Raw genomic sequence first — 15,923 nt, forward strand, 5'->3', positions numbered from 1 at the left:
ATTTCGATATTTGAGGAGTTGAATCTACTACACAAGGAACAGTTCTTTAACTCATAAAAATATCTTACTAACACATCTTTCTTGTACAGATTTCCTGCTGTCTTTAAAAGATGATACAGCTTTCCAGACCTGAAGTGTTATTTGAAATTCTTCTGATGTTTTGGGGTGGGGTTGGGGAGTTGCTTTTTTTTTTTTTTTAATCTCAATATAGTTCTGTGTGTTATTTTAGCTCTCATCAATAAACTCTTTTACTTAAATGTAACTTTTATTTGAGAATCTAACTTTCAGATTATTCTTATATGCATAAAAACAAGAATTTGGTCTGAATCACTGAAAGATATAGTAAAAAAGGCTTTAAAAGGAAAATACCTAAAGAGCTGAGATTAGTGATGCCATAAGCAATTGCAGCTCGAGTTTACTGAAAAAGGATGCTTTGTGTAATCTGAGATGGAGAGAATATTTTGGTCATGTTCTTTCTTTTGTTAACATGTTCCCTACTTAACGGAAATGAAAATTGACATCAGTAGAAAAAAAAAAACATTTTTCTGGAAAGCTCTTTCTGATGTTCAAGTGCAGCATCAAATGTTGATTGCCACTACACACTTTATAAAGCATTTGAAAGATGTATTACCATCTAACAATGTCCTTTAAACCATGCAAGACATATTCTACTACTAAAAGAATTTATTTTGAGCATCTTGTTAGAAGGCTTGCTTTAAAGGAGCAAGTCTTCAGGCTTGACCCTCCACAGCTCTGACTGACACCCTTGTGCTTTTTCCCTCTATGTGCTAAAAATGACCAGGATAAATATCAGTTTGGTCATTCTGTAGTATGAGAGCAAAACTTGTGAGAAGTGGATTTAGATCCATCTCTTTAAAAAAAATTTTGCCCCAGGGTAGTCAAATATTATGGCCAACTATACGCAAAGATACTAAACCTTTCATTCTGTGAGAACAGAAGTCAGAGTTCTGTCACTTTTGCTCCTCAAGCTTTCTCTGGAAAGTTCAAGCAGGGACACCAATGGGTCACAAGGGAGTCCTTGCACCTACAGCTCCACCTCTCCATGAGCTGGACAAGGATGCAAAAAGTTCTTGCTTCTTATTGAAAACAAAACAAAACAAAAACCTAAAAGGCAATCTATTTCTCTCTTTCACACATTGGTGCCATCATAGTGTAGATGAGAATGTTGAATGCATTTCATGAGGGAAAGCAAGGATCATAACTTCATGCTGCCGGGTGGGGTATGTGCTATGAGCATGGAGACATGAAAATGCATGGACAACATGAACTTCCTCTAACATGTAAAAGGAACCTGTGTGCTTAGAACAACTCATTTTGGTTTTGATGTACTGGTGTATAATTAAAATAGCTTTAAACCCCTCAAATATGACTTATTCCTTGGGGTAGGACATTAATATCAGACAGAAGACATGATGGTGTCGCTGTAATTGTATCTATAGTAAGGACAATATCCCTATAATTCCACTGGTGTAAACACTGTTCTGATTTGAATATTTAAGTGAGTATAAGTTATTCACATGACTTAGCTAAGAGTAAAGCTTCCTTATGACCACTCCTCAGGCTGTGATTGTTGTTGTCATCCCAGCAGCTGTAGCACACAGGCAGTGGCAGAGGTTGAGGGACAGAGTGCTAGGGATCAAGTCTACCCAACAGAGGGAAAATAGTTCCACTTGGGTGCTGACAAAGTTTTCTTTACCTTAGTAGGACCAAGTGTCTAGGAATAAGAACTCTAAGACAGGGACAGAAGGGATCCAGATGCCAACTGCTATTCCTGTTAGGAATTTTGAATAGATAGAAACAAGCAATTATGACAGTCCCCAAATCAAGAATGGCTGAAAGAAAAGGATCTATCTGGCACTTTAATCCAGTGCTTATGATAGTCTAAAATAACTGTAACAGGGATGAGTTTCTTGCATGTACACATATATTCCAATACATAGTGTATTTGGATGTATATATATTTATGTGTGTTTACCAATATAAATTTTCAATTCCTTATGGTTTACCAGACATACAGTAAGCTTTACAAGTTACTGTTATTGTGTATCTTGTTAAAAAGAAACTTGTAGCCAGTTTTTAAAATGTGTTATTAGCCAAGATATTATAAGGACTTCAGTGGAATAGTGACACTCTACTGCATAAATACTTGTTTCAGTAACTTAAGAAACTGGATTATTTACCTAATGAATCATATATAAAATATTTCTGTTACTAGTCTTCTCTGAAAATTTCCATCTATCACTTTATCACTAAAATCTGTACTTCCAGTATGAAGACTACTGGCATCTTCAGAGCTGCCAATAATCTCCCATGACAGTGGAGTTTGTAGTCCTGGGCCTCAGCTATATACACTGTGTGCTTATCTGCCTAGATAAAGTAGTTACTTATCTGTACAATAATTACAGCTATTGCCTGTTGCAAAAATGAAATGTAAAAAGGCAAAGATTAATCAGAAGTCTGTTTACACACTCCAACTTTAAATATACATAGCATATGCTAAAATACTATGAAATCTCTTTGATGTCTGTAATTATTTTCCATCTATTATTTTCAAATACTGATCCTTATGATGGGGTAAGATTAAATATCTCATTCTTGTGTCTCTGACTCTTGAAAAACCTCTGTATACTTTCTCCACTTGAAAGTAACATGTATTTGTGTCCCATTCTGTGGCTTTGTGGACAGTTTCTCCTGAAAACGGCTATCTATTAAAAGGAAAAGTCACCGTTGCTTAAAAACAACAAAACCAATTTCTGAGAATTAAAAAGCATATCAAAAAGTATACAGCTCTTGGCTTAAATTGTTCAGCATGGTCTAGTATTCTTCAGAGCAGTACAGAAGGGAGCCATTTCTTCCTTGTTTTCTTGTCTGTGCCCCTAAAGATTTGGTAATGAATGAGAATAAAAACATTTTGATGATAAGAGTCTGACAATGGGATCACTGTCAGATTTGTACCTTGAGGGCTCTACTGGGGGCCATTGTAATACCTGTTTCCTTTCTGCTAATGAGTGGATCCTGTTTCTTTATGAGGTATAGTGAGAGATCAGTATAGCTAGCCAAGAGCTAGCAGTGGCTCATCATTCTTGTCAGGCTCCCTTTGCTGTGTGACAAAGTGAAAGACTTTGGAAAAACCAGACTCATTCAGTGTAATTGAACTTTCGGAATCCTTTATTATGTTTTCTTAAAGACAGGAGGCAGACTTATAAAACTCTTACTGTGCAACTGCAAATTATATTTTAGTAAGACTTTTCAGCAAGACACAGCTGTCCCTTTTGATTTACTGAATATTTATACTGAGACCTTTTGAATGCCTGCAATAATCCCCCCTCCCTCTTTTTTTTTTTTTTTTTTTTTTTTCCCTTCCTTTTTCTAATTGGGAACATTGCAGTTGCTTTCCACTAGATGGCTACACAGAAAGCAGTTTTGCAATGAGCAGAGGCAGGCAATATTTTTCTTGGTGTTTGCTCTCTGTGTTGAACCCTACTGGGGTTGGGCTTTGGGTGCGAGATTTCCCTCTGTTATGTTAGCTGCACGACAAAAGATTTCAGGTTGGAGCTCCTAGGTCTTCTTTAGTAACATTAACAAAATAGTAGAGTTTAAAATTTCCATGTTAGACATTCAAAACTTAGGAAACTTATTTGCTTTTTGTTGTTGTTGTTGTCTTTTTCAATTCAGTCTGTGACTATTTGATGCAGTTGAGCACTTCCCAAAGCTGCAAATTCTGTTTAGTAGTGGCTGGAGAAAGTCATTGCCTTTGAGGAAAGATTGCCTTTGAAGGCCACATTGAACAAACTGTAGGTTCCCACCAGCAGATTGAAGTAAAATCCTGTGTGCAGTAGACCTTATCATTGGGCCCTGTTATATGGCAGATATAAAAACAGGTGTAGTCTCATGCAGTTTATGCTATGCAGCATATTAGGCCATAATACTACAGCAATTAATGCCACATCTGTGTCTGACTTTATCACCTGCAGTACCACTTTGATTCAGAGCAGATGTGGTCCCGTGACTTTGTTTTCCCAAATTACCCAGAACACCTTATTCCAGCTTTCTAACAGCCATAAGAGGACATAAGGTACCTGCTTCAGTACAAAAACTTGCCAGGACAATATTCTTTCCCTACTGTTTTCTGAACAGATTTGAATTTGGATAGTAAATATATACTAGGTCAGCATTTGGTGATATTTGATATTTGACAGTAGGGCTTTTGATCTTGTAATAGAAGCCCAAAGCTACTGCTTCACCTTTACTCCTTTTTTTTTTTTTCTTTTTTTTTTTTCTTTTTTTTTTTTTTTTCCTGAAACTAAACTAAAAGACTATGAACAGTGGATAGTCTGAAATAGGATCAGAAAGACAGCATAGGTATGATTTCTTTTAGCTAACAGCAGTGCATAAGGAACTTTTCCTTATTATAACAACTTGCTTTTTTATGTGCTTTTTGTTATTGGACTGCAGTGCATGAAAGAAATGAGTTATTTGCATATTTTAAATTGGAAGTGTCCCCTATGAGATGACTTCCTCAATGCCTTCCAGCGTGTCTGTGGAAAACCTGGGAAGAATACAGATAAAATGCCATGAATGCCAAAAGAGACGGGGAAGGGGGGAAAACCAAACTCTAATGCTGCAGGGATTTTAGTTTATGGGTTTGGCTGGAGGGAGTAATATAGCTAATATTGGTAGAAAAGCTACTGACTTCTTTACTCAGAATGTAAGCATGCAGACATCCTAGAAAAAGTTTTCTTTAAAGCCCTTTTTGTACCTAAACGTACTGAATCTGGAATTTAAAAACATAAAGATGCAAAGAGTAACAAAAAATAAACTTAGAGCAGTGGGTGTTGTGTCATAAACAAAATAGACTGTGACAGGATGGCAAATCCTACTTAATTTTTATGATACTTTTTTTTTTCTTCTTCTAGACTTAATATAATGTTTTAATAAAGCCTATCAGTTATATGTTTGTATATCAAATTACATAGCAGTTTTAATTCTGATTTATGTTAACCCAGCTTCGCTCCTATTACAGAGGATAACTCCAGTTTGTTTATTATCCTTTCAAGCTGTAGCAACAGCTCTGAAACTCTCCTCACAAGCCAAAATTTTGGTGGATTTTGTGAATCTATACACCACCACCACCCCTGAATCTCTTTTTTCACTCTGCACTTTCTATATCTCTGAATATTACTATTTTTATTGTGTTTTAAGGTATGAATCTCAGTCCTCTGTGTTCTTCTACTCTAAATTAGTACAGTATTTTCTGTGGGAACATATATGTAGGTGTAGAGATAGAAATAGTCGTCTTTAAATTTCACAAAATGAGTGTAAGTCAGACTTTTCTACAGTTTAATTTTAAAATATTTTTGAAGGATGACCTGCTGTTTTTCTTGCAGCCTCAAGAAATATAGTTCTTCTCTGCCAATGGTCTCTGGTATATCCATTGCTTTAATGAAACTCTGTTCTGTAGCTTACATACAGCTAAGGAAGAAGAGTGAGAAATGAGAAGTGCCCACTGCATCATCTGATTCTGTATGCTGTATGGAATTCCGTATGCTGGAAAATTACTCTCAGGGTTAAGGTAGTTCTTACACAAATTCTAATTCTTGTTCATCTTTTATCATTGTCTGTGATTTGGCATAGCTAACGTGTATCTTGAAGTACAGAATGGTGATGCTGTTGTAGGAGGGGGCTGAATTTGGACTTGTGCATGCACAAGTGACTGAGAAGACCCACACACTTCAACAGCTGTGCTCAGTTTCCATGCAGTAACATTTTGAAGAATCAGAGATTATAAGCAACCCAGTAATTGTAGCACTCCCAGTATTTGTGTTAGCCCTAGGGACCTCAGTTGTATTTACAAGGTACCCATAAATATATAGAAAAAATTCAATAAATTTATTCACAACCTTACCTACGTAATGAAGTTCAGCTCTTCAACAGCTGCCAGGTCTCCAGTTCTTGCACTTAGAAGAGTCAAGGGCTTCTGTTGAGTGAACTGTTTTTGTGTATATGGTCACTGGTCATTGGAAAAACAAGTCAATAAACAGGTGATGAAAATGGAAGGCCTATAAAGTGGGGGGGTGTTATGAAAAGATGGAGGATTATAGCTCATGAGGCTTGGTTTTCATTCCTAGCTTTCTCAGTGAATTTCATTAATGATTTTGGAAGTCACTGTGCCTTGCTTTGCTTCAGCTTCTCCATCTATGTGTTCATCTCTTAAGCCACTTTAAAATGGGGTAATGATAGCATAAGCATGAGGTGTTTGTGCTAAACACAGATGGTGATGCTGCTAAACTCAAAATTCATTTTGTTCACCTTAGCAATTCATCTCAGAATTACTGGCATGGTAAGTCTGTTTATCCTGTGACTGACTTGCATTAACTGGAACTGAAACTTGTATAAGTCATTACTTTTTCATCTCTGGCTCCCAGAGACACTAAATATACAATGACTATAACTACTTTTCAGATCACTACTATCATCAGCAACAAGGCCAATAAGCGAAGCGCTCTTACCCATTATGCAGAGATAGTAACTACAATAAAAACTCAGCTTTAAGTAAAAAAAACAGACAAAAATCTTGTTTTCTGTAAGTTTCAATCATGTTGCACAGCAGTGTGCATCCTTGCCAGAGGAATGTTCTTAGGTTGGCATTGAGGGTAAGGAGCTGCGTTGCTGACTACCATGGATGGGAGCCAAGTGGAGCACCTGTATTAATTCTTGTTAATTGCCTCCTAGCAGGCACCAGCTCCACGTGGGCTGCACAAGAAGAACCAGCTTCAAAAGTCAGCTTCAATGGAGAAAAATAAAAATAAAAATTCAGCAGCAATTACGAGATGGTCAACCAGACACAAAATTTATATTCATTCACAAGCAGTAGTCATAGTTAGGTTCCTCACAATCCCCCTCCACTTTGCATACATTCCCAGGCAATAGACAAAGCTCGTTGCTCTGACTGCATTTTTTTACTGTCTGTATGTTTTCCTTATTGCACGCAAGGGCTGCTGCGTGCAAAACATGAATGCATTCAGTAGCTGCACAAAGTATATAGCAGAAAACTGCCAGACCAGCCAGTCAGCTCTTCACTTGTTGCAGCTCTGTGAGTAGAAACAATCTGCGTGTATGTATGGAGGGAAAAATAATCTACAGTAATAGTGGAACTCACAAAAGCCAGAAAATTCAGTGCTAACACTGAAAATTCTGCACTCTGTACAGCTCAGAGTGCCAAACTACCTTGGCTAATGTGAAGGGATTTCAGCAATGCTGTGAAGTTTAAATACTCTTTCAACAGATACTTGCTGTTTAGAGAACCTCCACTCAAATGCTTGCCTACTGATTAGTTAAATTTGACAATCAGCTTTTCTGTATTGCTTTTCATCAGCTTAGTGAATATCCCTCATGTTCATTTCTTGTCATGTTTGGATAACTTCATTTCTTTTAGCTTATTTAGTTCTCTTGTTCCACTTCCAAGCACTGACTTTCCCAACATTTCTTCCAGTACTAGAGAAATGCTTTCATTTCCAGAGGACTCTGCTGCTTTGTTTGATGTCACATATACTAAAGGACACTCTGAACTCTGTTGTATCAATTGCTGAACTTTAGGATGCTTATTCTATACCTGAGAGAGGGGAAAACAGAGCTGGGCAGAACTTTTCAACTCTGAAGAAGTTTAATATGAATATCACACTTACACAGTTTTGTCCTAATCTATCTGAGACTGTAAAGACCTGCTATTAATTATTTCTGGTGTTAATTAGCAATTCTCAACACGGGACACAATAAGGCTGGCAGTGTATCGTTTGACTAGAAGCCAGATTCCTCTATAATAGAGTCTTCAGATAATGATATTTGGAGATACTAAGACAAAATGCTAAGTCTAAAGACTTAATTCCTGCTTAAGTTTTGATTGTTTGAATTAGAACTCTGCTGTGATATGCAGTCATCTGGGATGGTCTTCATCTGTCCATGTTTAGACATCTAAATTTTCTACAGCCTAGAGGCACACATTGGGACTGACCACCTGACCACCTAGTCAACAGCAAGAAAACAGTATTATTGAAGTACAGTAACTCTTAAAGGGTAATGCATAAAATTTTTCTCTGCAACTGTATTTCTCTCCGCTGTCCATAAAGGATCCACAGTAGATCACCAAATCAGACAGAGACAATTAATCTCTGCAACCTGGGAAGAAGAATTCTGCTTTTGGTGCCTACAAAGCAAAAGATGCACCATTTTTCTGGTAAATGTTCCTTAATGCACATTTCCTCAGCAGCTTTTTTGTTTGTTTTGTGCCTCTGTTATAACAGGTTTGGTTTGGCTCTATTGGAGAACGTCCTTTTTCATTGTGAAACACTAGATGCAAGATATACTTACTTTTTTTTCTAACTTCATAGCAAAAGAAGACCATAAAACAAACAAACAAAATGTTCAGCATTTAATATTTCATCCTACTGTATGGGTTAATCATGAGATTTGGATCTAAATGTTGGGGTAGAACTGGATAACTCTTTTCCTATAATGCAATAATACATAATGATGTTTTGTTTGTTTGTTTGTTTTCAAATTAATTTGAAGCTTAGCATAAATGTAATTATTCTAGTTGTCATGTACTCAGCAATGTGAATTTCTGTGATTTGATCCAAGATCGAGTTCCCAGAATAGAGGAACATTTATGGATTAACACACAGACTCACACATGCTACAAAGGCTACAGCTAGAGCTGTGCAAATAACTTGTATCCTACCAAAGTGGCAACAAATTATGAAATAATATTTCAGAGTGAAGGAAATCAAAATTACATTAATGCCAAGATGGCACTAATTGACTTTCAGGTTAAGAAGTGACACTTCAGTCAAAACAGCATAAAACATTTGCAAGTGACTTCATGTTTTCATAGTTAAATTTATTTCTAACAAAAAACAGTTCTAAATTTATTAAAAGAAATTCTACCAGGAATTTGTTCTAAAACAACTTAAGATTGTAATCAGCACTTCAATTAATGTGAATATATGTTTCTTAAGTGAAAGAATTAATAAAAACAATTTACTTGGTTGGTGTTGCAATGAAGTTGCAGAACATGAGTTTTGAGAGATCTAAACACAGAAAACCCAAGCAGCAACCAGAGGTAAAGGAGAACAAAGAAAACTTCATAGTTTGAATATTGTACCCAGGGAAAGATTGAAAAAGCATTTAGTAAATTTGCTTACTTCTCTATTTTCACCTTTGTAAATCTTACTATCACTGTCTTATTACTGCAGCATATGAACAAGCACAGAGTGTAGATGGTAGGGACTGAGCTGTGTTTACATCAAGAAGTAGCCTGGGATATTAATTAGCCTGAGGATCCCCAAAGAGCTTTTAAGTGTCCTTTATGGGAGGAAAGCACTTGCTGAGGGAGATAACCTCCTGTGGCCCATTTTCTAGGGTGGGCCAGGAGACTTTTCTGAAAAATACCATTGCCCTGTCCCCCCTGCATCTTTGTTTTTATTGGTCCTGCCCTCGATGGTTTCTTTGTCCCCCTCCCAAAGGCAACAGTTATGAAAATTGGTCAAAACCATTACTGACTCACCAGAGAAAGATTTTTATGACGGAAGATAGCTTACAGGAGGCAAGGAGGTGTGTACACTCATGCTGAACAAGCCATGTCTGGATGCATTCCCTGGACATCACATTGTGTGCCTTCAGATCACAGTGGTCATTACAGTTTGGCTTTAACTGTGTATGTCGGTTGATCTGTATGAGATAGATGAGACACTTATTCCTAACAAAGAAACATTCAGGGGACACACTGTCCACCAATGTGTATGATAGATAAATTAATTAATGCCATTCACACACACATACCCCATCTCTTTCTGGTGGGAGGAAGCTTAGAGGAAGGTCAGAAGTGGAAGAAAAATCAGAGTTGAAACTCTATGAGAAAGTTCTAAAGTTACTTATTCCTGATTACTATTGGAAGTTGTTAAGCCTTTGAAGGGGAAAAGCTGCTATGTGATCAAATAAAAATAATACAATAGCAGCAATGGAAATGCATGTACAGTTACTCTAAATTGATTTAAACTGACAGGGGATGTAACAAATGCTTGTTTCCCTTGAAAAATAGATTCTATGTGTTTTCATTTTCTTTAGGATCTGAAAGAGAGAAAGGTTCGTATTTTTTAAATGTTAAAGTGGTTTAATTTTGCAGAGTTCAAATATATTCTCATATTTGGGAGAGGGAAAAATAGGTTTCTTTTCATGTCTTTATAAAAATGGTAATCAAATAACAACCAGAAGAGTAGAGTTAAACGTAGAGCTTTTGCTAAATGAAAGTACCAATAGTCACTCCAAAATTATAAATAAACTCTGCAAGATTATGTCAAATTAAGTACAGATTATTGCCCTAATCACAAAGCAGTTATTACTTTACAGGTATGGGGGGAGCAGACACCTTTTGGTAAAAAACTTCCAGAGAAAAACTTAAATTTTCTCAAATAAAGTAGCAGTGTCAGGGGAGAGTAGTTACATACCACAAAGAAAATCATACTTATAAAGTAATTTCTTGTGGAAGCTGGCTTCAGTTATTTTTTCTTAGTTGTTCCTAGCTGTTTTGGTAGAAACAGCTGTATTAAAAATATGCGAGACATTTAAAAAATAAAAATTTTAATAACATGAAAATAGTGAAAAATGTTGGTTTACAGAAGAATATAAAGCATCCTTTTCCTTTGAAAAAATTATAACCAGCTGTATTTAGTACCCTTTAATTATGTATTTGATCCAGAATGTCATTTTTGCATCCTGCTTTCCCCAGCTGATTTCTGACTGAGCAGCTTTAAAGAATACAGTGGTAACTGGATCATCTATATTTTTGGTGTGACTTGAAAGAGAGAATAAGTTTTCCTCTCTAAGGAAAACTTGAAATGTATTTGGTTTTGGCTGTAAGTGGAAAGAGTCCAAAGTGAAGGGATCAAGTATCAAAACATAGAATTCTTGTTTTCTGGAAGAGTTTATACAGGACAAGATAAAATTATGTTTGCATCGCTGTAGCTACTAGTTATTCTGTGTGTCTACACTCTTCACTTTGGATGAGGAAATGTTCTACTGTTAGCAGCTTTCACGAACCTATACCAATACATAGTCAGCATTCAAAGAAAATTTAGTCATAAGAAAAATGACGTGACAAACTACTGTTTACTTCTGTAAGAAATTCACCTTCCTATGCCAAAGATTTGTAAAATTTCACACAAAAGCTTTGTCTCTAACAGCGGTGAGGAAGAGCTTTCTCAAAAACACCATTATTTCTTCTCATGACTGGCAACAAGGTAAAAAAAAATAAAAATAAAAATAAATGATGGAGCTGACAAGAGTCCCATGCAGCAAACAGGGAAGCAGACTTATTGAATGGTTGTTTTTGATGGACCATTGGTCTAGTCTTTAAACCTCATACCTTGTTTGTTATGTAATCGAATAAAATAAGGAGCTAGGTACTGGCACCTTAAAAAAAAAAAAAAAAAAAAAAAAAATGTTTTAAAAAGATTTTATCTCTCTTTCTTCTCATAGACCTATTAATTGTTTTCACTGGAGTGTGCACCTGAGGATGCCAAGTGGCAGGGCCCCAGGCATTATTCTGGGAAATACTTGTCAGAAACATGAAGTTTTATAACTTGAACTGTAAACTCTTGTTCTCACTGTGGTGGGTGGAAGTGGAGGACTGTGAGCTGGTTGAGTACAGACAACCAGATTGTGAGCTGGCTGAGCACAAACTGCTCTGTTTCAGGGCATGCCTGAGGAGCTGATAATTCTCCAGAGCTGTGAGATGATGCACCTCAAGGCCCAGCATCCTTCAGGGAAAGGCTTCCCTGCTGCTGACTTCAGCAGGAACTGGTGCCATGGTCATCCCACCCAGGCTGGTTTTGCCATGGGAACAGAGCATTTCTCTATTGTGATTATCTTTATCTTCATCATTATCTGTTCAGGCTTATTAAGTTTATATGGGATTGTGATTTTCCATTAAGCCTTATCTGTCTGCTTGGAGAGGTAAAAATATTTTTTTTCCCATGGCAAGGGCTGCTTAATTTTGACAATAAGTTATCTGTTCTTACTGTTCCCTAGGTATTTCATTGACAGTTACAGTGGCCCTTTCAAAACAGAGGCTTAGGCATAGCACTTTAGAAGTATTAATCTTTCTCTCTGCAGTTCAACTGAATGACACTCAAAAATGTAACTAAACTCAATGTAACTAAAATGTAACTAAACTCGGAGCCAGGGGAAATGTCCAATTGACATTGGACACTTTTGTCCAATAAAGTGTCACAAAATACCTTTGTTTGGAAATTTCTGATGCTGACATTTCTACCTACTTATATAAGCTAGATGACACTGCTACAAAACAGATAAAGCATCTGTCTTGGATATTTATAAAAATGCCACTTTTAGAATTGTATGATTGTTTATTTATTTTTGTATGCAGAAAGACTGGATGTGAACCACTATCTGGGCTGTCCCAAGCCTGCAGGTGTTGTGTAGTGACCAAAGGATATTTTCAGTCTCTGCTGCTGAGCATGGTGTTGTTGAGGATAGCTTTGCTGAAGGAGGCTCAAAAAACCCTATCTCCTGGTCTCCTGGCATGAGTTCACTCTGTGGCCTTGTGTCAATGGCAGGACTGTACTTGTGAACCTCAAATGTGCACAGCAGCATAGACATGATGCCAACTTCACAGCCACTTACCCACTTCTCTCTCCATGCATTACTTCCAATATAGAACAGAAAATATACTACTGCTAGCTAAGAATCAGCTAGGGCTATGCTGGAGAGGTTTGATAGAGCCAGGTAAAATCATAGCCAGCTTTTGAACTGGGCAATAAAAGCTATCCCCGTTAAGTTCACCTTCTCCCTGGTGCAACATCTCAGCTGGGTGTATAGCTCCTTCTCTGATATCTATCACATACATCCTTCACACAGCCATGGAGTTGCCAGGTATCAGGTAGCACAACCCAGGAATAGATGCTCCTACTGGTGACAGAGAGTTAGATGGCACAGAGTGCAGCCATTGCCTTTCCGAAAAAAGCAATGATGTTTTTATCACACAGCATTCATTGCCATCCCAGTGCCTTCTGAAGAGGTTTAGTGACTTGCATTTCTTCCAGAATCAGAAGGAAAAGCGCCTGCTACAGCAACGCTAGAAAGACCTGCCTTCATGAAGAACATGCTAGTACTGATGGCGTCAGAAAATTCTCTTGCTGTACGCAAATTTCCTACAGAATTATATTGCCCTCATGACTCTCATTAAAAATGTCCAGAAAGTGAGGAGGCCACAGCTGATATCTTTAAACAGGAATCAACACCAATGCAGTGTGATGGTGTGGCACTCAAAGGCACTAGGAAATATGGACTATTAGTTTCTGGCCCAGCACAGACTGCAGAGGTGACTCATTTGACTTTATCTATCCTGGCAGTTACTTTTGCTCTCAGTGAGTGCACTGCTGTCCTCTTTCACAGCACTTTTGTGGGTTTTGTTTTGTTGTGGAAGCAGCGGTATTATTTAATCTGTTTAAATAAGTGTATTTTCAACCTTTTCCAATTGCAGTCCCCTAAATATTTTCCAGCAGTTGTGCACCCTGTTATCTAGCAGAGGTAACTGTATTGACAACAGGCTTGCTTCCCTGTGTGACCTTTCACAGACCCTTTAGAAGTTGCTCTTACTCTGCAGGGATTTTTCAACCACAGGTTGAAAATGGCAGGTCCCGATCATTAATATCCTTCTAGCTAAATCTGCAGCGCTCTCTGCAGCATCCTGCATGGGCTAGATGGTAGTACAGCATGCTGTGTTGTTATCTTGTTGCTGTTGGGCAAGCTTCCCCCTGCACACAGAGGCTAAAGGCATCCTCCAAGCATCATTTTCCTCTAGATTTTGCAGCTACTGTGCTGGGACAAGATGTGTATCTTACTTCTTCCACAAAACCTGAGTGGAGAGAAGGGGGAGATGAGTATGTGCAGGTGTTTTCTGAATTGTCCACTAAGCACAGAGCTAGATCTCCACCAAAATCCATCCTGTGGCAGTGAATTTGGGACAGTAAAAAATTGTATAGCTTACAAATTTTAATCAGGGTAAGGAAGTGGCTAACAACTATTCCCCAAAGTACTGTATCATGAACACAGTATTCTGTGCAACTGGGCTAACATACCATTGACTTCAGAGAAAAAGTTATATGTGTTTCAACTAAGCTCATGTTTACACGATCCCTAAAATATTACTTCCCAAAACTAGTAGCAACAGGCACCTACAGCTGTGTACTGCCTTTAACAGCCATTAACTCCCCAGAAATAAAACCTGTCAAGACCACACTGGTAAACTCATTCCTGACTTTCAATAGCAAAATGGGGAGCACTGCACCCTTTGTGAAGAGATGAAAGCTTCAGCAGGAATGTGAAAGATCCAAAGAAAAAAAGTCTCTGAGTAAGTTTAGATTTACAGCACGGCCCCTTTTCCCTGTACAGCCTGCTCAATGGCTATTCAATGGATCTGCATTGGTAAAAAAAAATGCCACCTGGCTGAATAAAATATTACTAATGACCTGATCCAAAGCTAATTGAAATGAATCCTAGTGAAAGGGCTATAAAGTGATGCTTTTTCAAAGACTAGATTGGATTTTAGATGAAGCTCTAAAGGGGCCAGTCACGTGGGAGATGTTTTATCCACAGTGCTTTTATTTTTTGTCTCCAAACTGCGTGAGCCCAGTGGTGGAACTTGGGGTGCAGCCTGTTTGCTGTCTCCCCTGGCAGGTAGAGGGAGGATATTTCTGCGTCTGCCCAAATAAAATCTGCACTTCTGAATATCTCTGGATGTTTGCAGGTGCACACACAAAAAAACACACCGACTGTGAAAAAGCATTGCAGGGGTTATAAAGTCAAATAAAGACACAATAAATGGCAAAATGAAGGCAGTATAATTCTGTGTCACTGTTGTATACTCAAGGGCATTTTCCTGACGTTATTAAGGTCAATAATAATGTCCTTTTAATGCACTTATGAAATTGCCTAATTAAAACAAAACAAAATTAAAATTAAAAACAAAGCAAATTAAAACAAAACAAAAATCCTATTGCTTAGCATTGTGTTGGCACTCAGTCTAATCATAAACAGGGATTAAACTTTTTAAGGGTGGGTGAGATCTCTTCAGTTCCATTCCATCATAGAAGACAGTGTCATACACTTTTTCCTTTCCTGTTCCTGGCTCTGGTTCACCTGGTTGCTCCTGTCTGTCTTTGAGACATCTCCACACAATTTTGAGTTGCCAGCCTTCACTGGTCTTATTTTCTGCACTCTTCATCCCAGGTGCAGGCTCTTCCTGAGCCCCAGCTCCCACCTCCTTGTTCCTTGGCTGGTTTCCTCTCCCAGCTGGGTTTCCAGTCATGCTGAGTAGGTGTGCTCCAGGTGTGCTTCCAAACACCTTTTCTGACATCTTTGATTAAAGTTACTGTTGCAAGGAAGGTCCTGCTTAATCTATTCTGTATCAAGCTCAGTGAGGATAAAATAGGTAAAGAAAGAATCCATGAATCCTGAAAAATGTCTTCTTAGCATATACAAACTGATTTTTTAATGGTCTTGCAATTTGGCCAAATTTTGCCAAAATTTCATGTCCCCAGCAAAAATCTGTTCCTATGTCAAACAAGAACAAGTCTGGAGAACAAGTCTTATGAGGAGCAGCTGAGGGAGCTGGGACTGTTTAGCCTGGAGAAGAGGAGGCTCAGGGGTGACCTTATCGCTCTCTACAGGTACCTCAAGGGAGGCTGTAGCGAGGTGGGGGTTGGTCTATTCTCCCACGTGCCTGGTGACAGGACGAGGGGGGATGGGCTAAAGTTGTGCCAGGGGAAGTTTAGGTTAGATATTAGGAAGAACTTCTTTACTGAACGGGTTGTTAGTCACTGGAA

At 38.0% G+C, this 15,923-nt stretch overlaps 1 long non-coding RNA gene across 1 annotated transcript; it reads left to right on the forward strand.

The window, feature by feature from the left end:
* The first annotated feature begins 7,006 nt into the window (after positions 1-7,006).
* LOC118156084 lies at positions 7,007-12,843 on the forward strand. Its single transcript, XR_004746143.1, has 3 exons — positions 7,007-7,114; positions 7,935-8,094; positions 11,771-12,843. It is a non-coding gene; the product is annotated as an uncharacterized LOC118156084 (long non-coding RNA).
* Positions 12,844-15,923: the final 3,080 nt, after the last annotated feature.

Source organism: Oxyura jamaicensis, chromosome 1 (assembly GCF_011077185.1).
Source record: "Oxyura jamaicensis isolate SHBP4307 breed ruddy duck chromosome 1, BPBGC_Ojam_1.0, whole genome shotgun sequence".
Lineage (NCBI taxonomy): Eukaryota > Metazoa > Chordata > Aves > Anseriformes > Anatidae > Oxyura > Oxyura jamaicensis.